Raw genomic sequence first — 18,044 nt, 5'->3', positions numbered from 1 at the left:
TCATTAAATCTCTCTGACAGATGCCGCCTTGTATTTTGGGCCAATGGGTGAGAACCCATTTGATAATACAGCATGAAAATGAGTTTCACCCACACCTGCTCAAAAAATTATTGCAGATTTTTTGAGGATTCAACTTCTAAAAAAACAAATAAAGATACACTGTAATTATTTACACAAAGGTAGAACACAGCATCACCAATGTTCACAGTTCAAACAATAGGTTAACACACTGTTTTAGTGTAAAAGATGAATCCTTTTGGATACACCTACATTATATTTTTTCAGTTCCAACAATGTGGCAATGTGTACACTAAAAGTATTATAGATAATTGAAAATAGCAAATAAGATACTCGTAATACATTTCACTCGTATATACACCAAAAGAACTTTAATTTAAACATATACATAAAAAAAACTTTAATTAAAACATATACTCATCATATATACGGCAAAAAAAAAAAAAAAAAAACACTTTGAAATTATGGTATGACTAATCATCAAACCACAATAATGTAGTGTTTTCTGCAAACATTGGAGTGAAAAAATGTAGTTTCACACTGTAATGATATGAAAAGTAAATTTGATAGAAGTAGAATTTTGGACTTAGGAGCAGGTTTATTTCTGTCCACTACAAATACCAACGCAAAAGCCGAAGAAGTGTATTCTTCCGAAAATGTTGTGCACCAAGACTTATCATTGCTATGTAAAATCGGGCAGCCACTATCACCAACAATGACAGTATCCGGTGAGATGGCATAATCTACAATAACGAAAAGATTCGAACAGATTGATATAATGATAATAGTCACCTTGATACAGTGAACACTTTATAGCATAAAACACTCACCGAGCTTTTCCATAATAGATTTTATAAAAACTTGAAATATAGTAATCAAATTGGCATCAAGCAAAAAACCATATTGATTAAATACAAAAATTGAACGATTGGTTTATTATAAGTAGGAGTAAAAATACCTTCATTATTAGTAGGAGTAAAGTCCTGAGTTAGCATCTGTGATTAATGAGCCCGGCCCTGAATTACCATTGACTGTGCCCCCAGAAACAGGGAACCATATTAGAATACATATTTCCATAAGAACTCAAATAAGGACTTCTTAAAGCATGAGACTGTTCATCTCCTTCAAAGAAAATGCCAGAGCTAGATGGTGATTGAGGCATCCTTACATTTAACCTTGATGACCCCATTTGTGATGGGGCCACGAGCAAGTTTTGACCAGGATAGTTATCCAGCGTTGCTGCTGCATTCAGTTATAATATCAACAATCAATAAAATTGAATGCAATTCCTAATATCAGCAACTTCACGGACAATTTAAGTAACATAATTCAGCAACAGCTGACAACACTAAATTTGGAATCCAGAGCACTAACCACTACAAACATGCATAAATATCAAATCAAAAATAGAGAAACATATAGAAGCATATCCTTTTCCTCTAAGCAGCAATTACAAAATAAAACCTTGATTTGAAACATAAAAACCCTAATTTACCATCTAGCCAAACGAAAAAACAAAAACCCTAATTTGGCGTAACGGCAGAAAAATTAATAAACAAACGAAAAGGAGACGTGGTTAATGATTAGAAGTCGTGATTCCATAATATTAGCAGAATATAAGAGTGAATAAAGATAATTAGCTAATATCATACTCATAATTTAATAATAAATATAATAACTGATGGAAGAAATAATGAGCTAACCTGTGAATTGATCGGAGAAATCGTCGTTTCGGAGCTAACTTAAAAGAGAAACAATTTGTAAAGCAGCAACATCGCAGATAATAAACAGAGAAGAGAGAAAATTAAAACCTGTGATTACCTGAAAATGCGGCAAAATATAGTTGACAGACAGAATATGAGGAAGAGAGAGATTGGAAAATACAAAACTGAGTTGAGTTTAGAGATCTACAATTTGAAATCTTTTATTTCAAATTTCAAATTTTTAAAACCTACAAACAAAAATTGAAATTTATTGGTAGATGTGTGTACTTATCAGATGGTGTGTCATAAAAAGCCACTAAAAATTGAAATTTGAAACTGATTTAAACATGTTGGGCCGGATGATGAGGTGGTGTATGTATATATATGTATAGGTTTTTTGTGAGATAAAATGGAATAGCAACAAATTTGGTGTATGTATAGATTTTATGTGAGTATGCATTCTCTCCTAAGTGGCCCTTAATTCATCGGTTGAATGACATGTAGACAAATGAAAATAGATTTATATGTAGTTACTAGCCTTTAAGAGCCCGTGCGTTGCACGGCGGGTCCTAATAAGACTAAATATAAAATGTTAACGAACTTATCAAAAATAACGAAACAACATCGATATAAAACATCATATCATACTTGATATTAAAACAAACAATGTTTTCATTGAACCAATGCATTCAAGTTGTTCTAAGGATTGTTGTATAAGGATTGTTCAAAATTTCACCAAAAACACAAAGACTGAAGTGGCAACCAGGGTCATTGGCATCACAAAGTTATCAGATAAACGTCCTTTCATTTTCCTGTGTTCTTGACATAATGCACACCAATGCATGTAGCAGTGCACCAAGCACGGATCACATGGTGAGTTCTGAATGTACAAACAATCAAACGGACATATCGTAACTTGAAAGACTACAATTAGCCAATTATACATCGTTATTGGCCCAAGGTAACGGGTTTGGCTCAGAACAAACGGGCTTTCTTAATGATAGTATGGGTCGACTTAGGTTGGATTAACCTGCCAGCATATTGGTTCCTTTTCTCTTGAACTTCGTAAAAAACTTGATGCGTTGGAGATGGTAACAAAAATTTTATCATATATATTAAAGTATTAAACCTACCCATTTTTCGATAACTAAATCAAAACTGACATTATTTATGAAAAGGTTTGATTTTATCACCTTTAAGTCACATACTTATGAATTTTATTTATGTAAATGAGAACGGGTAGTAAGGGTTAAAACTTAAAAACCACTCATAGTCTATTTTTAATGCAAACAATCTCTTGGAGTATTTAATTATTTGCAATCGTTATTAGCCCGGACCGATTTGGCCTGTTTAAAAGCCTTAATAATATAATACAAAATAATGATAAAAACAAAACAAAACAAAACCCTTTTTCACTCATGTCATCCAACCATCTAGGACCCATGCAATTATAGAGGGTGTCCTTAAAGATCGTTCTTCAATAATTAAAATGAAAAAATGTAACAGCCGCAGAAAAGCACAAAAAAATACCTTAAGATGATATTTCTTCTGTAACATTTGTCGAACAATGCCAGTGTATATTCCACACGTCCACCAACCAAACAAAACTCCTTCACAAATGAGAAACGATGTTCTCGGGTCAATAAACCCATGCAATGCTGCTGTTGTTGCAGCAACTGCCAAACCACCCTCAATGAAAATTGCATGAAGAACACATGGAGTGGTTGAAGAGCCATAATCATCTCTCAAGTTTTCATAATTGCGCCCAAACAAAATACATGGACAAAAAAGTCATGTCCAACCTGAAGACATAATATAACAGGAAGTTAGAGACGTGTAAATTACAAAGTCAATGGATTGAGTATTTGCGGCTCCACTGGTCCACGAGATTCTTTATTTTGCCTTTGTTTAACAGCAAATGTTCAAACTTGCATAGAAGTAAATAATGAAATTTTGAGATATCAGCATTGTGAGACTATTGGTGTAATATTGGTTCAAAACTTGCATAAGGATTGTTCAAACTTACATGACAACTACAAAATGACCAAAAACAACCTAGGAGGGATTATTAATGTACATCCCAGATTCACTTTTCCAAAATAATACAAATGCCAAATAAGTTATACCAAAACCTATAAACATTAAACTTTGCATCTGGAACCCATTTTGACAAAGTGGGTTTAAAAAAATATGTCCCGTTTCTTATAACCCATTTTGACACCTGTAAAAATAGTCCATGACAACTACCTGACTCACTGCTACTATAACATTTTGACACCAAATTCACAACACATATTACAAATAAAAATAAGAGAACCATTCTATTCACAATTCACAACCATCCTTTTCACAATTCACAACACATATTACAAATAAATAACTTAAGGACACAACGAACCAATTCACAAACATCCTATTCAAAACACCTATTAGATAATAAAATGTTTCTTTAGTCCATAACTAAACAAACTATAAAAGTCTAAACAAACTTAAAATAAAAAAGTGAACAAAGCAAACACTCAGTCATTGATAAGGCTAAAAATGAACACATATTTCATTGCATTATCCCCCAAGAAAGACAAGATTTTAGTTGCAATTGTTCCATTTTCAAGTAATATTCGTTTATATTAAATAAGTGCGAAGAAAAAAGGCGAAAACGACGAATTGAAGACAGAAAGGTCCAAAAAGCTAAAAAGTACAAGATTCAATTAAAAAGGTTCAAATTATTGATAAAGAACGTCTAAAAATGACAAGAGTACAAGTTACAAAACGCAAAGTACACAATATAAAATTGTACGAAAGGACGTTCGAAAATCCGGAACCGGGGCATGAACCAACTTTCAGCGCTCGACGCAACGGTGTAAAAATTACGAGTCAACTATGCACAAGAATAAAATATAATATTTAAATAATTCATAATAAGAATAATATTAAATAATAAAAAGTTGTTAATTGAGCATAGTTCAGGGGTCGTAAATGAAAATTCAATTTCATATTTTGCCGGCGATGATTGTCGATGTATTTTACGGAGACCTTTTTCTATCCTCTTTTTATCTATATATCGATCAAATATCTATATCTAATATCCAATATCTATATTCTATATCTCTATCATAATGTTAACTTAATAAGATATAACAATAATCTTAATTTTAATTTTAAATTATGATAATAATAAGATTTATGATAGAGATCGTTTGAGTGTGTAAGTCGAAATTCTGTCCGTGTAACGCTACGCTATTTTTAATCATTGTAAGTTATGTTCAACCTTTTTACATTAATGTCTCGTAGCTAAGTTATTATTATGCTTATTTAAAACGAAGTAATCATGATGTTGGACTAATTACTAAAATTGGGTAATTGGGCTTTGTACCATAATTGGGGTTTGGACAAAAGAACGACACTTGTGGAAATTAGACTATGGGCTATTAATGGGCTTTATATTTGTTTAACTAAATGATAGTTTGTTAATGTTAATATAAAGATTTACAATTGGGCGTCCCTATAAATTACCATATACACTCAATCGGACACGATGGGCGGGGTATTTATATGTACGAATAATCGTTCATTTAACCGGACACGGTAATGGATTAATAGCCACTAGAATAATTAAAACAGGGGTGAAATTATGTACAAGGACACTTGGTATAATTGATAACAAAATATTAAAACCTTGGGTTACACTCAGTCGACATCCTGGTGTAATTATTAAACGAAGTATTAAAATCTTGTTACAGTTTAAGTCCCCAATTAGTTGGAATATTTAACTTCGGGTATAAGAATAATTTGATGAGGACACTCGCACTTTATATTTATGACTGATGGACTGTTATGGACAAAAACCAAACGGACATATTAAATAATTCAGGACAAAGGACAATTAACCCATGGGCATAAAATTAAAATCAACACGTCAAACATCATGATTACGGAAGTTTAAATAAGCATAATTCTTTTATTTCATATTTAATTTCCTTTATTTTATATTTAATTGCACTTCTAATTATCATTTTTATTGTTATTGTATTTAATTGCACTTTTAATTATCGTACTTTTTAATTATCGCAAGTTTATTTTATCGCACTTTTATTATTCGCAATTTCATTATCGTTATTTACTTTATGCTTTAATTTAAGTCTTGTATTTATTTTTAATATTTTACATTTGGTTTTAACTGCGACTAAAGTTTTAAAATCGACAAACCGGTCATTAAACGGTAAAAACCCCCCTTTATAATAATAATAATATTACTTATATATATATATATATATATATATATATATATATATATATATATATATATATATATATATATATATATATATATATATATATATATATTTGTATTTTTACAATTATTGTGTGTAAAAAAAAATATAGTGTTATACTTCACGAGCTCCCTGTGGAACGAACCGGACTTACTAAAAACTATACTATAATACGATTAGGTACACTGCCTATAAGTGTTGTAGCAAGGTTTAAGTATATCCACTCGATAAATAAATAAATAACTTGTGTAAAATTGTAGCATATTTAATAGTATTTCGCACTAAAAATAATACTATTTTGTATACACCCCCTACGACATCAAGTATTTTTGGCGCCGCTGCCGGGGAGCGCCGAAGCGAAACGCTATATAAAAAAATGGAATCTAGACAACTAGTTACCTTATTTTAAGATATATCTAAAAAAAAAAAAAAAAAAAAAATTTAAAAAAGAAAAAAAAAATCTCGTTTTTTAAAAAAAAAAAAAAAAAAAAATTACACTAAAAAAAAAAAAAAATTTTACGAAAAAATAAGGTTTTTTTTTGTGTTTGCCCCCCCTTCGATTAGTTTTTTTTACCCCATTCAATTAGTTTCGCCCCATCTCGAGTCGGAGTCAAGTTCCGCCACTGTTTGTAGTTATTCAATCAAACAATATTTTAAACCAATAATTGGTTGTTTCTAAAAAAAAAAATCACAAAAAGGGATTTCAATTGGCTTGTTCCAATTGTGGGTTATCTCGGCCAACATAAAGTAGAAAGCAAGTAAGAAGCAATTTGGTGACAATTTTTGATTTCTAATTCTTTAAATTGTCTACATTTAAATTCGTACAATTTGGTGACACCCTATGGCCAACTACTCCCAAAAATCTACCGTAAAAAAAAATTAAAATAAAAATAAAAATAAAAGAGTGATAGGATCAGTAGGCTAGCTAGTTCACTGGGACTTGTGACTACCTACACAAAATTCAATGAATCACACACAAAAACCAATATTCAACCCCATGTGATTTACAAGTTCAAAGCATTCAAATAAAGATTCTGCCAACCCATTTTTGCCTACTCCGTAATATTTTCTTTTTATTAGTTGTAAGTATTGTACTAAAAAAAAAATTTAAAAAAAAAAAAAAAAAATTTAAAAAAAAAAAAAAAAATTTAAGTTTTATTACCTTTAGATTTTTAGAATCTAGTTACAACTTTTAGTATTAAGTATAGTTTTTGCCTTAGTATTTATTTTTACTTCTAGAATTTTTAGGCTTTGCCGTAAAATCCCTTAAGTGCTTTTTCTTTAGACTAAGATTTAGGTGCCTTAAAATTTTGCGACGCTATTTTTCGTGCTACTTTCTTATTTTTATTTATCTTTCGACGCCGTTTACCTATGTATCAATTACAATTCCAATTAGTGATCTCTATTTGTAGTTTTAATTTTAAGATAGTGATAGTTATAAGGTTGGATTAATCGCGTGTTTTTAAGTCTTACAAGCCACTCTTCGCCTTTTTCATTTTTCGACACTTTTCGACGCGCAATCTATTTCTTCCTTATTTCTCGTCATTCTAGTTATAGGACATAGAATTTTATCTACTTCTTATCTAATATTTCTTAAACGAAAAGGAAAATTATCTAAGTGGTTAAGTTAATAGACGTTGACATTTTTCTGGTTCGTAGTAATAGTTGGATTTGTACGTGGACCGGGTTATTGGAGCCAAACAGTCCTCAATTATATTGAGACCAAACGAATCCCGCCCCTCTGCTGCATCTTTTGGCTATTCGAAACGTGGGCAAAATCAGAAAAGTCTATTAATTGGATAGCTTATATAAGTTTTTCTTATTATTTTTATAACTAATAGGATATTCTGTTAATGCACCGAGCAAGACGTTCACCACCTTTTGTACGTTCACCACCTGTAACTAGATCAAGACATTTAGCAAATATAACCGCCGTTGATTTCTCTTTAGAATCGTCATCCAGTCAACCAAGTACTTCAGTTCAAATTTCCGATAATCCATTTTTTGAAACCGACCTCACAATTGAGAATCCGGAGAATATTCAGGAACGGTTCGTAGATCCTGAACCATTAAACTTTCCTCCGGAGCCACCAATCATTCAAACAGAGATTGTTGAGGAACGAACCATTAAATCAGAATCATCTAGTGATACCGATTCAACAAATTCAATTATGGAAAATCTAGAACCTCTAAGTATGGAAGACCGAATGAGAGCTAAACGCACTGGCCAAGGTCACGCAATTACTCATCCAGACATTAATGCGCCAGATTATGAAATCAAAGGACAAATTCTACACATGGTGACTAATCAATGCCAATTTAGTGGTGCGCCGAAGGAAGATCCAAATGAACATCTACGTACCTTTAATAGGATCTGCACACTATTTAAAATCCGAGAAGTTGAGGATGAACAGATATATCTCATGTTATTTCCTTGGACTTTAAAGGGAGAAGCCAAAGATTGGTTGGAATCGTTACCTGAAGGGGCGATTGATACATGGGATGTTTTAGTTGACAAATTTCTTAAACAATTCTTTCCTGCATCTAAAGCCGTAAGACTTCAAGCAGAAATTGTTACGTTCACACAGAAGCCAAATGAAACTCTATATGAGGCATGGACAAGATATGGAAAGTTGTTAAGAGGATGTCCGCAACATGGTTTAGACACCTGTCAAATAGTACAAATATTCTACCAAGGATGCGACATCACTACAAGGAAAGACATAGATATAGCAGCTGGTGGTTCTATTATGAAGAAAACCGAAACTGATGCTTACAAAATTATTGATAATACTGCTTCCCACTCACATGAGTGGCACCAAGAAAAAGATATCGTTAGATCATCTAAAGCAGCTAGAGCCGATTCTAGCCATGACTTAGATTCCATTTCCGCAAAGATAGATGCTGTGGAGAGACGAATGGAAAAGATGACTAAAGATATTCACTCAATACGAATTAGTTGTGAGCAGTGTGGAGGACCACATTTGACAAAAGATTGTCTCAGTATTGAATTAACAATGGAACAAAGAGAGAATATTTCATACATAAACCAAAGGCCTGGAAATAATTATCAGAATAATTATCAACCGCCAAGACCGATTTACAATCAAAACCAGAATTATAACCGAAATATTCCATACAACAACCAACAAGGTCCTAGTAATCAACAAGTATCCAATAATACTTACAATCAGCAAAGACCAAATTTTCAAAACAAACCACCACAACAAACCGATGATAAAAAGCCGAATTTAGAAGATATGATGACGAAGCTAGTTGAAACTCAAACGCAGTTTTTCACATCTCAAAAACAAACCAATGAACAAAATGCTCAAGCATTTAGAAATCAACAAGCTTCTATTCAAAATCTGGAACAAGAAGTAAGTAACCTAGCAAGGTTAATAGGTGAAAGAAAACCGGGAAGTCTACCTAGTGATACAAATGCTAACCGTTGAATGAAACAGCTAAAGCCATTACCACAAGAAGTGGTACAACACTTAAACCACCGGAAATACCTGTAACTTCTGATGAAACTATTCCTACTCCACAAGAACCACAACCTGATCAAGATAAGGAAAAAGAACCGGTAGTTGAAAAGGTTAATGAAGATAACATAGTTAAGGATAAACCTTATGTTAAACCATATCAACCACCACTTCCTTATCCGAGTAAAATGAAGAAAGAGAAGCTTGAAGCCGAGCAATCCAAATTCTTGGATATGTTTAAACAGATAAATGTAAATCTTCCTTTCATTGATGTGATTTCAGGAATGCCTAGATATGCTAAATTCTTGAAAGATCTAATCTCAAATAGAAAGAAAATGGAAGAACTCTCGACTGTTACTATGAATGCTAATTGTTCAGCAGTACTGTTGAATAAGATACCAAAAAAACTATCTGATCCAGGAAGTTTCACAATTCCATGTTTTCTGGGTAGTCTTAGTTCAATAGAAGCATTGGCAGACTTAGGTGCTAGTATAAATCTAATGCCGTATTCACTATACGCTAAACTAGACCTTGGAGAATTGAAACCAACCAGAATAAGCATACAACTAGCCGATAGATCAATAAAATATCCTAGAGGGATAATGGAGAACATGCTAGTTAAAGTTGGTAATTTAGTATTTCCAGTAGATTTTGTTGTTTTGGACATGGAAGAAGATTCTCAAGTTCCTCTCATATTAGGAAGACCATTCTTAAACACGGCTAAAGCAATGATAGACGTGTTCGATAAGAAACTGACCCTAAGTATAGAGGACGAGAGTGTTACCTTTTCAGTTGATAAAGCAATGCAACAACCACAATCTGCAGATGATACATGTTATTATATTCAAACTATAGATGCACATGCAGAATTATTAGAAGAATTTCCAGAATTACAAGGAACAGGAGAATGTTCTTTAGGAGAAGGTAATGAACCAATTGATGAAGCTGAAATGTTAGCTACACTTATAGCTAATGGATATGAACCAACAACAGAAGAAATTCAAATGCTAAAAGAAGAAGACAGATATCGATACAAATCATCGATAGAAGAACCTCCGAAATTAGAGTTAAAGCCACTTCCAAACCATTTGGAATACGCTTATTTACATGGTGAATCTGAATTACCTGTAATAATATCGTCTTCTCTTACTGAAAATGAGAAATCACAACTCATTTCTGTGTTGAAAGCCCATAAACCAGCCATTGCATGGAAGATTCATGATATTAAAGGAATAAGTCCTTCATATTGCACACATAAAATCCTTATGGAAGAAGGTCATAAAACGTATGTGCAACGCCAACGAAGACTAAATCCTAATATGCAAGATGTAGTTAAGAAAGAGATTATTAAACTGCTAGACGCAGGTCTAATTTATCCAATCTCTGATAGTCCATGGGTAAGCCCAGTTCAATGCGTGCCTAAGAAGGGTGGCATGACTGTCATTACAAATGAGAAAAATGAGCTTATTCCTACTAGGACTGTAACAGGATGGCGTGTATGTATTGATTATAGAAAATTAAATGACGCCACCAGAAAAGATCACTTTCCCTTACCTTTCATAGATCAAATGTTGGAAAGATTAGCCGGAAATAGTTACTATTGTTTTCTAGATGGATTTTCCGGATATTTTCAAATTCCAATAGCACCCGAAGATCAAGAGAAAACCACATTTACGTGCCCTTATGGTACTTTTGCTTACAAACGCATGCCATTTGGACTTTGCAACGCCCCTGCAACCTTTCAAAGGTGTATGATGGCGATTTTTCACGACATGATAGAAGAATGCATGGAAGTTTTCATGGATGACTTTTCAGTCTTCGGTGATACATTTGAATCATGTCTAGTTAATCTGGAACGAATGCTTCTTAGATGCGAACAATCAAATCTAGTACTTAATTGGGAGAAATGCCATTTCATGGTTAAAGAAGGCATCGTTCTTGGACATAAAATTTCAAAAGAAGGAATTGAAGTGGATAGAGCTAAAGTAGATGTAATTGCTAAACTTCCACATCCCACAAATGTTAGAGGAGTTAGGAGTTTTCTAGGGCATGCCGGTTTTTACCGACGTTTCATAAAAGATTTTTCTAAAATTGCCACTCCTATGAATAAACTCCTAGAAAAGGATGCGCCATTCATCTTTTCAGATGAGTGTATCAAATCTTTTAATATTCTTAAAGAAAAACTCACTAATACGCCGATCATGATAACACCAAATTGGAATCTACCATTTGAACTAATGTGCGATGCAAGTGATTTTGCAATGGGAGCCGTTTTAGGACAAAGGATTGAAAAACGATTTCAACCTATATATTATGCTAGTAAGACGTTACAAGGAGCACAAACGAACTATACAACTACTGAAAAAGAACTCCTTGCTATTGTCTTTGCTTTTGACAAATTTCGATCATATCTCGTTCTAGCAAAAACGGTGGTCTATACCGACCATTCTGCTCTTAGATACTTATTTTCAAAACAAGATGCTAAACCAAGATTAATCCGTTGGATCTTACTCTTACAAGAGTTTGATATTGAAATTCGAGATAAAAAAGGAGCAGAAAATCTCGCCGCTGATCATCTTTCTCGTCTTGAAAATCCTGAGTTAGAAGTTCTAAATGAATCGGCCATACAAGACAACTTTCCTGATGAATATCTATTGAAGATAGATTATAAAGAAATCCCATGGTTTGCAGACTATGCAAACTACTTAGTTTGTGGATTCCTTGAAAAAGGATTATCGTACCAAAGACGAAAGAAATTCTTCAGTGATATAAAACACTATTTTTGGGAAGATCCACATCTGTTTAAAAGTTGTCCCGATGGAATAATACGCCGATGTGTATTTGGAGATGAAGCTAGTAAAATATTAAACCATTGTCACACAGGACCAACAGGAGGGCATTATGGGCCTCAACTAACAGCAAGAAAAGTTTATGATGCTGGATTCTATTGGCCTACAATTTACAAAGACGCACACTTTCTTTGCAAATCCTGTGATGCTTGTCAAAGGACCGGAAAAATAAGTCAACGTGATGAAATGCCACAAAATGTCATCCAAGTATGTGAAGTATTTGACATTTGGGGTATTGACTTTATGGGTCCATTTCCAAAATCTCATAATAATCTATATATACTCGTAGCCATTGATTATGTATCTAAATGGGCGAAAGCACAAGCTCTCCCAACTAACGATGCACGAGTTGTAGTCAACTTTTTAAAACGTCTTTTTGCAAGGTTTGGAACACCGAAAGCTTTAATAAGTGATCGGGGAACTCATTTTTGTAATAATCAACTTGAGAAAGTTCTCAAACGTTATGGAGTAACTCATAAAATCTCAACCGCATATCATCCACAAACAAGTGGACAAGTTGAAAATACCAACCGAGCTTTAAAACGTATTCTAGAGAAAACCGTAGGATCAAATCCGAAGGAATGGTCCATTAAATTGGAGGATGCACTCTGGGCTTTTAGAACAGCCTACAAAACTCCAATTGGAACCACACCTTTTAGACTTGTTTATGGAAAAGCATGTCATCTTCCAGTAGAAATTGAACACAAAGCATTTTGGGCTTTGAAAACATGTAATCTTGATTTACATGAAGCTGGACGTCTACGATTAAGTCAACTAAACGAATTAGAAGAATTAAGACATGAAGCATACGAAAATTCGTTAATCTATAAAGAAAGAACGAAGAAATGGCATGATAAAAGAATCAGAAGTTCAAAAGAATTTAAAGAAGGAGACAGAGTTCTTCTTTTCAATTCACGATTCAAGCTATTTCCTGGAAAATTGAAATCAAGATGGTCTGGACCATTCATAGTCAAAAGAGTTTTCCCATACGGAACGATAGAATTAATAAATTCAAATGGGATTGAATTTAAAGTTAATGGTCACAGAGTTAAACATTACATACATGGTCCGATGGAAGTCGACAACGAAGTTAATCACAATTTTGACACCACAGCTAACTAAGTGTGGGGAGAATCAAGTCTTTAAAGGATAATATGTATTTCTGTTAGAGTTAGATTTTCTGTTTTCGTGTAGTTCTCGAAAATGGAACCCGAATGGTCTTTCCCTAGCAGACCCTAAAGAACTAGTCTTCTCCCCCCATTCTGAATTTTTATTTTTTTTAGGTTTTTACAAAATGAAGACTGCCTGTGAACTAAACCATGGTCTAATGCTACACGCTTTGATCACTAAACGTAATAATGACATACTACCGAGTGAAATAGTATCAGTAATCAGAGAAAGAATGGACGGAGTTAGAAAAGAATCCAGATGCGAAGATAATAAGTTACAATTTGGTAAAGGAAAATCAAAATCCGCAGCGAAAAGAAGAGCACGACACCTAGAAAGATGTCACAAATGCGGAAAATGGTCACATGGAGGTAAATGTTCAAATAATCAAACCTATTCAAATACCGAATTTGTTACTTTATGCAGAGACAGACCGTTTATATGTTTAGAAGAAAAGACACTGAATGCTCGAGGTTACGCCTATGTAGCTATGGAAAACCAATTAAACCGACTATCTTATGAATGGGATAGATCATATAACTAAGAAATCTATTTCACAGGTATGTCTGTACAGTTTTTAATTTTATTTTTATTTTTAACCTTTTGATAATAAACGCTAATTTGTTCGCTAAAAAGTATTAAATTGGTATTGAATAAAATTAGGTTTGGCGACCGAAATTATTGATATCATTCAAAAATTTATTACATCACTGCGAAATTTAACGTTTATTCTTAAGGTATAAATATCTTTAATCAATCAACCCAAAATATTTCAAAAATTCGTCATGAGTTAAATTAGGTCTTGGAACCGAAATTACTTTAACGAAAAGAGGGGCGCATATTTTTGATAATATTTGATTGATTAAAGTGGGATAAAAAGCCAAAAAGATTTTTAATTTTATTTTTACCATGTTTTTAAAATTAATATTTAAATCTTAAATTAATATTGTAAACTTTGTAAAAACAATATTTTTAAAATTGTAAATATTTGAAAAATTAATATAAGTTTGGTGTGAATTTATAATATGAATTTTTAAATTAAGTTTGGTGTGAATTTTTAATATGAATTTTTTAATTTTATGCATTTCAAATTTTAAGTTTGGTGTGAATTTTTAATATTAATTTTGAATTTTATATTTAAATTGTGTGAATTTAAAAACAAAAATTTACTTTATCTCATTAAGTTAAAAATATGATTTTTAAAATTCGTCGTAAGTTGAAGACTAGGTCATTGAACCGAAATTGCTTTACCCGAGGGAGGGACGAGAGTTATTATTATCATTATTTTTAATCTTATTGAATTAAAGTATGCCAAAAACATTAAAAAAAAAAAAAAAAAACCCTAAAATCTTAGCTTTTAAAACAATCGCTACAAAAAGACAAATTTTAAAATTTTGTCGAGGGACGGACTAGGGCATCGTTTCGAAACGCCCTCATTCTTAAAAGAAACAAATTTTTAAAATTAATTAATATTTGTTTTATAAGTTAAAGGTTTTATAAAAAAAAAAAAAATAGTATGTATATATTTGTTTGTAGTTTATCTTACAAGACAGGGTAAAACAACGCGTTTTCAAAGACTGGCATTAAGTTCAGCAAAAGCAAGTAATTTTGACGACAAGATGCAAAATATGTGTGAAATAACAAACAAGACGGAATAAACAAATGACGTGCACCATTTATCATTCAACAAACAAACAACAATATGTTTGAAACTTTGGTAAAATTTAATCACTTTTCTACGCTTATCACCCTCAATAATTTAAATTGTTACTGATTTCTTGCAAGTGAGGGCATTGCAAGATCTTAAGTGTGGGAAGGGGTTAAATTCTTTCGGATTTTAAAATTTTTTTTACTTTATACACTTGGTTACCATTAAAAATACTAGTAAAGCAGTAGTTGTATTAGAATCTAGTGCTCTCTGATAATAAAGAACAGCCCTAGTCTTATATACTGACTACCCAATTCTAGTAAAATTTTTCAAAATTTTCAATTAAATGAACTCAAAATCATGTTTATACATATTTATGAACGATAAAACTAGGTTTTAACACCGAAATTATTGTTACCTCGGAAAGGACATAAATTGAGAAACAACCAAAATGTTGAAATTCATTTAAAATGGAATAGAGGACGATAAAAAGGAAAATAAAAGCCAAGTGTGGAAAAATTTACCAAGTTATCTTAAACATATGTCACATATTTTTGTAACAAATAACTGAAAATACTTTTGCTTTGGACTAAACTAAACTGTTTTACCCGATGAAAGAAAAGAAGAGATGGATCTACACGATGAATCAATTCCATCATTAAAAGGAAGTAAAGTCTTCCGAAAAAGAAATGCGCTTCTTGATTTAGGTCATGAAGTTGTCGTCCAGACCAGCTGTAGGTTGACGAAAAATCTAGAAAAGTCATCACTAAAATCAGCAGGAAATCCACGGACCTCAGCATCAAACAGGGTCGCCAGGTGGTCAGATTTATCCTAACCATGAGAAGGATTTATCTCGTACAATGGGGGGCACCGTGCAAATTAGCTTGATAAGACTAATGAATCAGATCCCCAGAAAGGATAATCTCCTTAAAGATTAAAAATCAGCTTTTAAGACTGATATTACTCAATCCTTGAGATTGACCTTAAAGATTGAGAATTCAAACTCATGGAATTCAATGATATCTAAACTCGAGCTTGAACGAGAAAATATTTTGATCAAAAATACAAACCGATTTGTTTTCTGAAAATCCATTTTCAATGCGTTCATTACCATTGAACGTAAAATCCTAGGAATTCACCTGGAATTCATTAGGTCACCTGAACAAAATCGGGTGTCAACCGTAAGAACGGTGGTTGCATAGCATGGTCGGAGACAGGACCTTGTGCCAGACCGAAAAATCATAGGATGATCTTTACTATTGCTCCTACCAAGGATAGTTCTAGCATCCGACACGTTAAAAGACCATAATCATGTGCATGTCACGGGACATTGCCTTAACAGTTTCTTGTTCATCGCTTTCCTTTACAACCGGACGGTAGTTTACCGAAAGGTAATATACGGAACAAGTAAACTGGATGTGTGCTTTTCGATACCGGGATAGCAGTGGATTACACGAACCTAAAAGTTTTAGCCAAAATATTGATCCACAAATATATTTTGCAACACCAATGATGGATCAAATCAGAAAACTTGTCTAGGGTAAAATCTAGCTTGAATTTTCAAAAGATCAAATGTTTTCATAAAGATCCAATTTCCTTAAGGATCTAAATTTTTATAGTCATGTGGGACTGTAAACCGCCTTTCAAATGTGCACTTTGCTTTAGAAACCGAAAGTAAATCGGCTATTTGATTGCAAGTGTCGTTGACCTAAACCCGAGGCAACTGTGGATGACACACCCACCTTTAACCATGGTTACATTGTTACTACCATTGTTCATACCGCCATATTGAAATCACTGATGTACAAAGTGTGAAGAATAAAGAAGTGATTCAAGTGTTTTTCAAGACTATATTGCTTGAGGACAAGCAACGCTTAAGTGTGGGAATATTGATATGGCTAAAAATGAACACATATTTCATTGCATTATCCCCCAAGAAAGACAAGATTTTAGTTGCAATTGTTCCATTTTCAAGTAATATTCGTTTATATTAAATAAGTGCGAAGACAAAAGGCGAAAACGACGAATTGAAGACAGAAAGGTCCAAAAAGCTAAAAAGTACAAGATTCAATTAAAAAGGTTCAAATTATTGATAAAGAACGTCTAAAAATGACAAGAGTACAAGTTACAAAACGCAAAGTACACAATATAAAATTGTACGAAAGGACGTTCGAAAATCCGGAACCGGGGCATGAACCAACTTTCAGCGCTCGACGCAACGGTGTAAAAATTACGAGTCAACTATGCACAAGAATAAAATATAATATTTAAATAATTCATAATAAGAATAATATTAAATAATAAAAAGTTGTTAATTGAGCATAGTTCAGGGGTCATAAATGAAAATTCAATTTCATATTTTGCCTATAAAAGGCGATGATTGTCGATGTATTTTACGGAGACCTTTTTCTATCCTCTTTTTATCTATATATCGATCAAATATCTATATCTAATATCCAATATCTATATTCTATATCTCTATCATAATGTTAACTTAATAAGATATAACAATAATCTTAATTTTAATTTTAAATTATGATAATAATAAGATTTATGATAGAGATCGTTTGAGTGTGTAAGTCGAAATTCTGTCCGTGTAACGCTACGCTATTTTTAATCATTGTAAGTTATGTTCAACCTTTTTACATTAATGTCTCGTAGCTAAGTTATTATTATGCTTATTTAAAACGAAGTAATCATGATGTTGGACTAATTACTAAAATTGAGTAATTGGGCTTTGTACCATAATTGGGGTTTGGACAAAAGAACGACACTTGTGGAAATTAGACTATGGGCTATTAATGGGCTTTATATTTGTTTAACTAAATGATAGTTTGTTAATGTTAATATAAAGATTTACAATTGGGCGTCCCTATAAATTACCATATACACTCAATCGGACA

General features: G+C 32.6%; 1 long non-coding RNA gene across 10 annotated transcripts in view; it reads right to left on the bottom strand.

Annotated features, from left to right (window-relative positions):
* Positions 1-2,381: 2,381 nt before the first annotated feature.
* The window catches only part of LOC139857036 (uncharacterized), a 63,323-nt gene continuing 47,660 nt past the window's right edge, over positions 2,382-18,044 (bottom strand). For all 10 annotated transcript variants that reach the window (XR_011762309.1, XR_011762308.1, XR_011762313.1 and 7 more), the window contains 2 exons: positions 3,252-3,523; positions 2,382-2,601 (listed from right to left, as the gene is read on the bottom strand). This is a non-coding gene — a long non-coding RNA (uncharacterized lncRNA). The remainder of the gene's footprint in view (positions 2,602-3,251; positions 3,524-18,044) is intronic.

The sequence above is a fragment of the Rutidosis leptorrhynchoides genome, chromosome 7 (genome assembly GCF_046630445.1).
Source record: "Rutidosis leptorrhynchoides isolate AG116_Rl617_1_P2 chromosome 7, CSIRO_AGI_Rlap_v1, whole genome shotgun sequence".
NCBI classification, from domain to species: Eukaryota; Viridiplantae; Streptophyta; class Magnoliopsida; order Asterales; family Asteraceae; genus Rutidosis; species Rutidosis leptorrhynchoides.
Note: the sequence above shows the minus strand (reverse complement) of the source record. Positions and strands in the feature narration are given on the sequence as shown.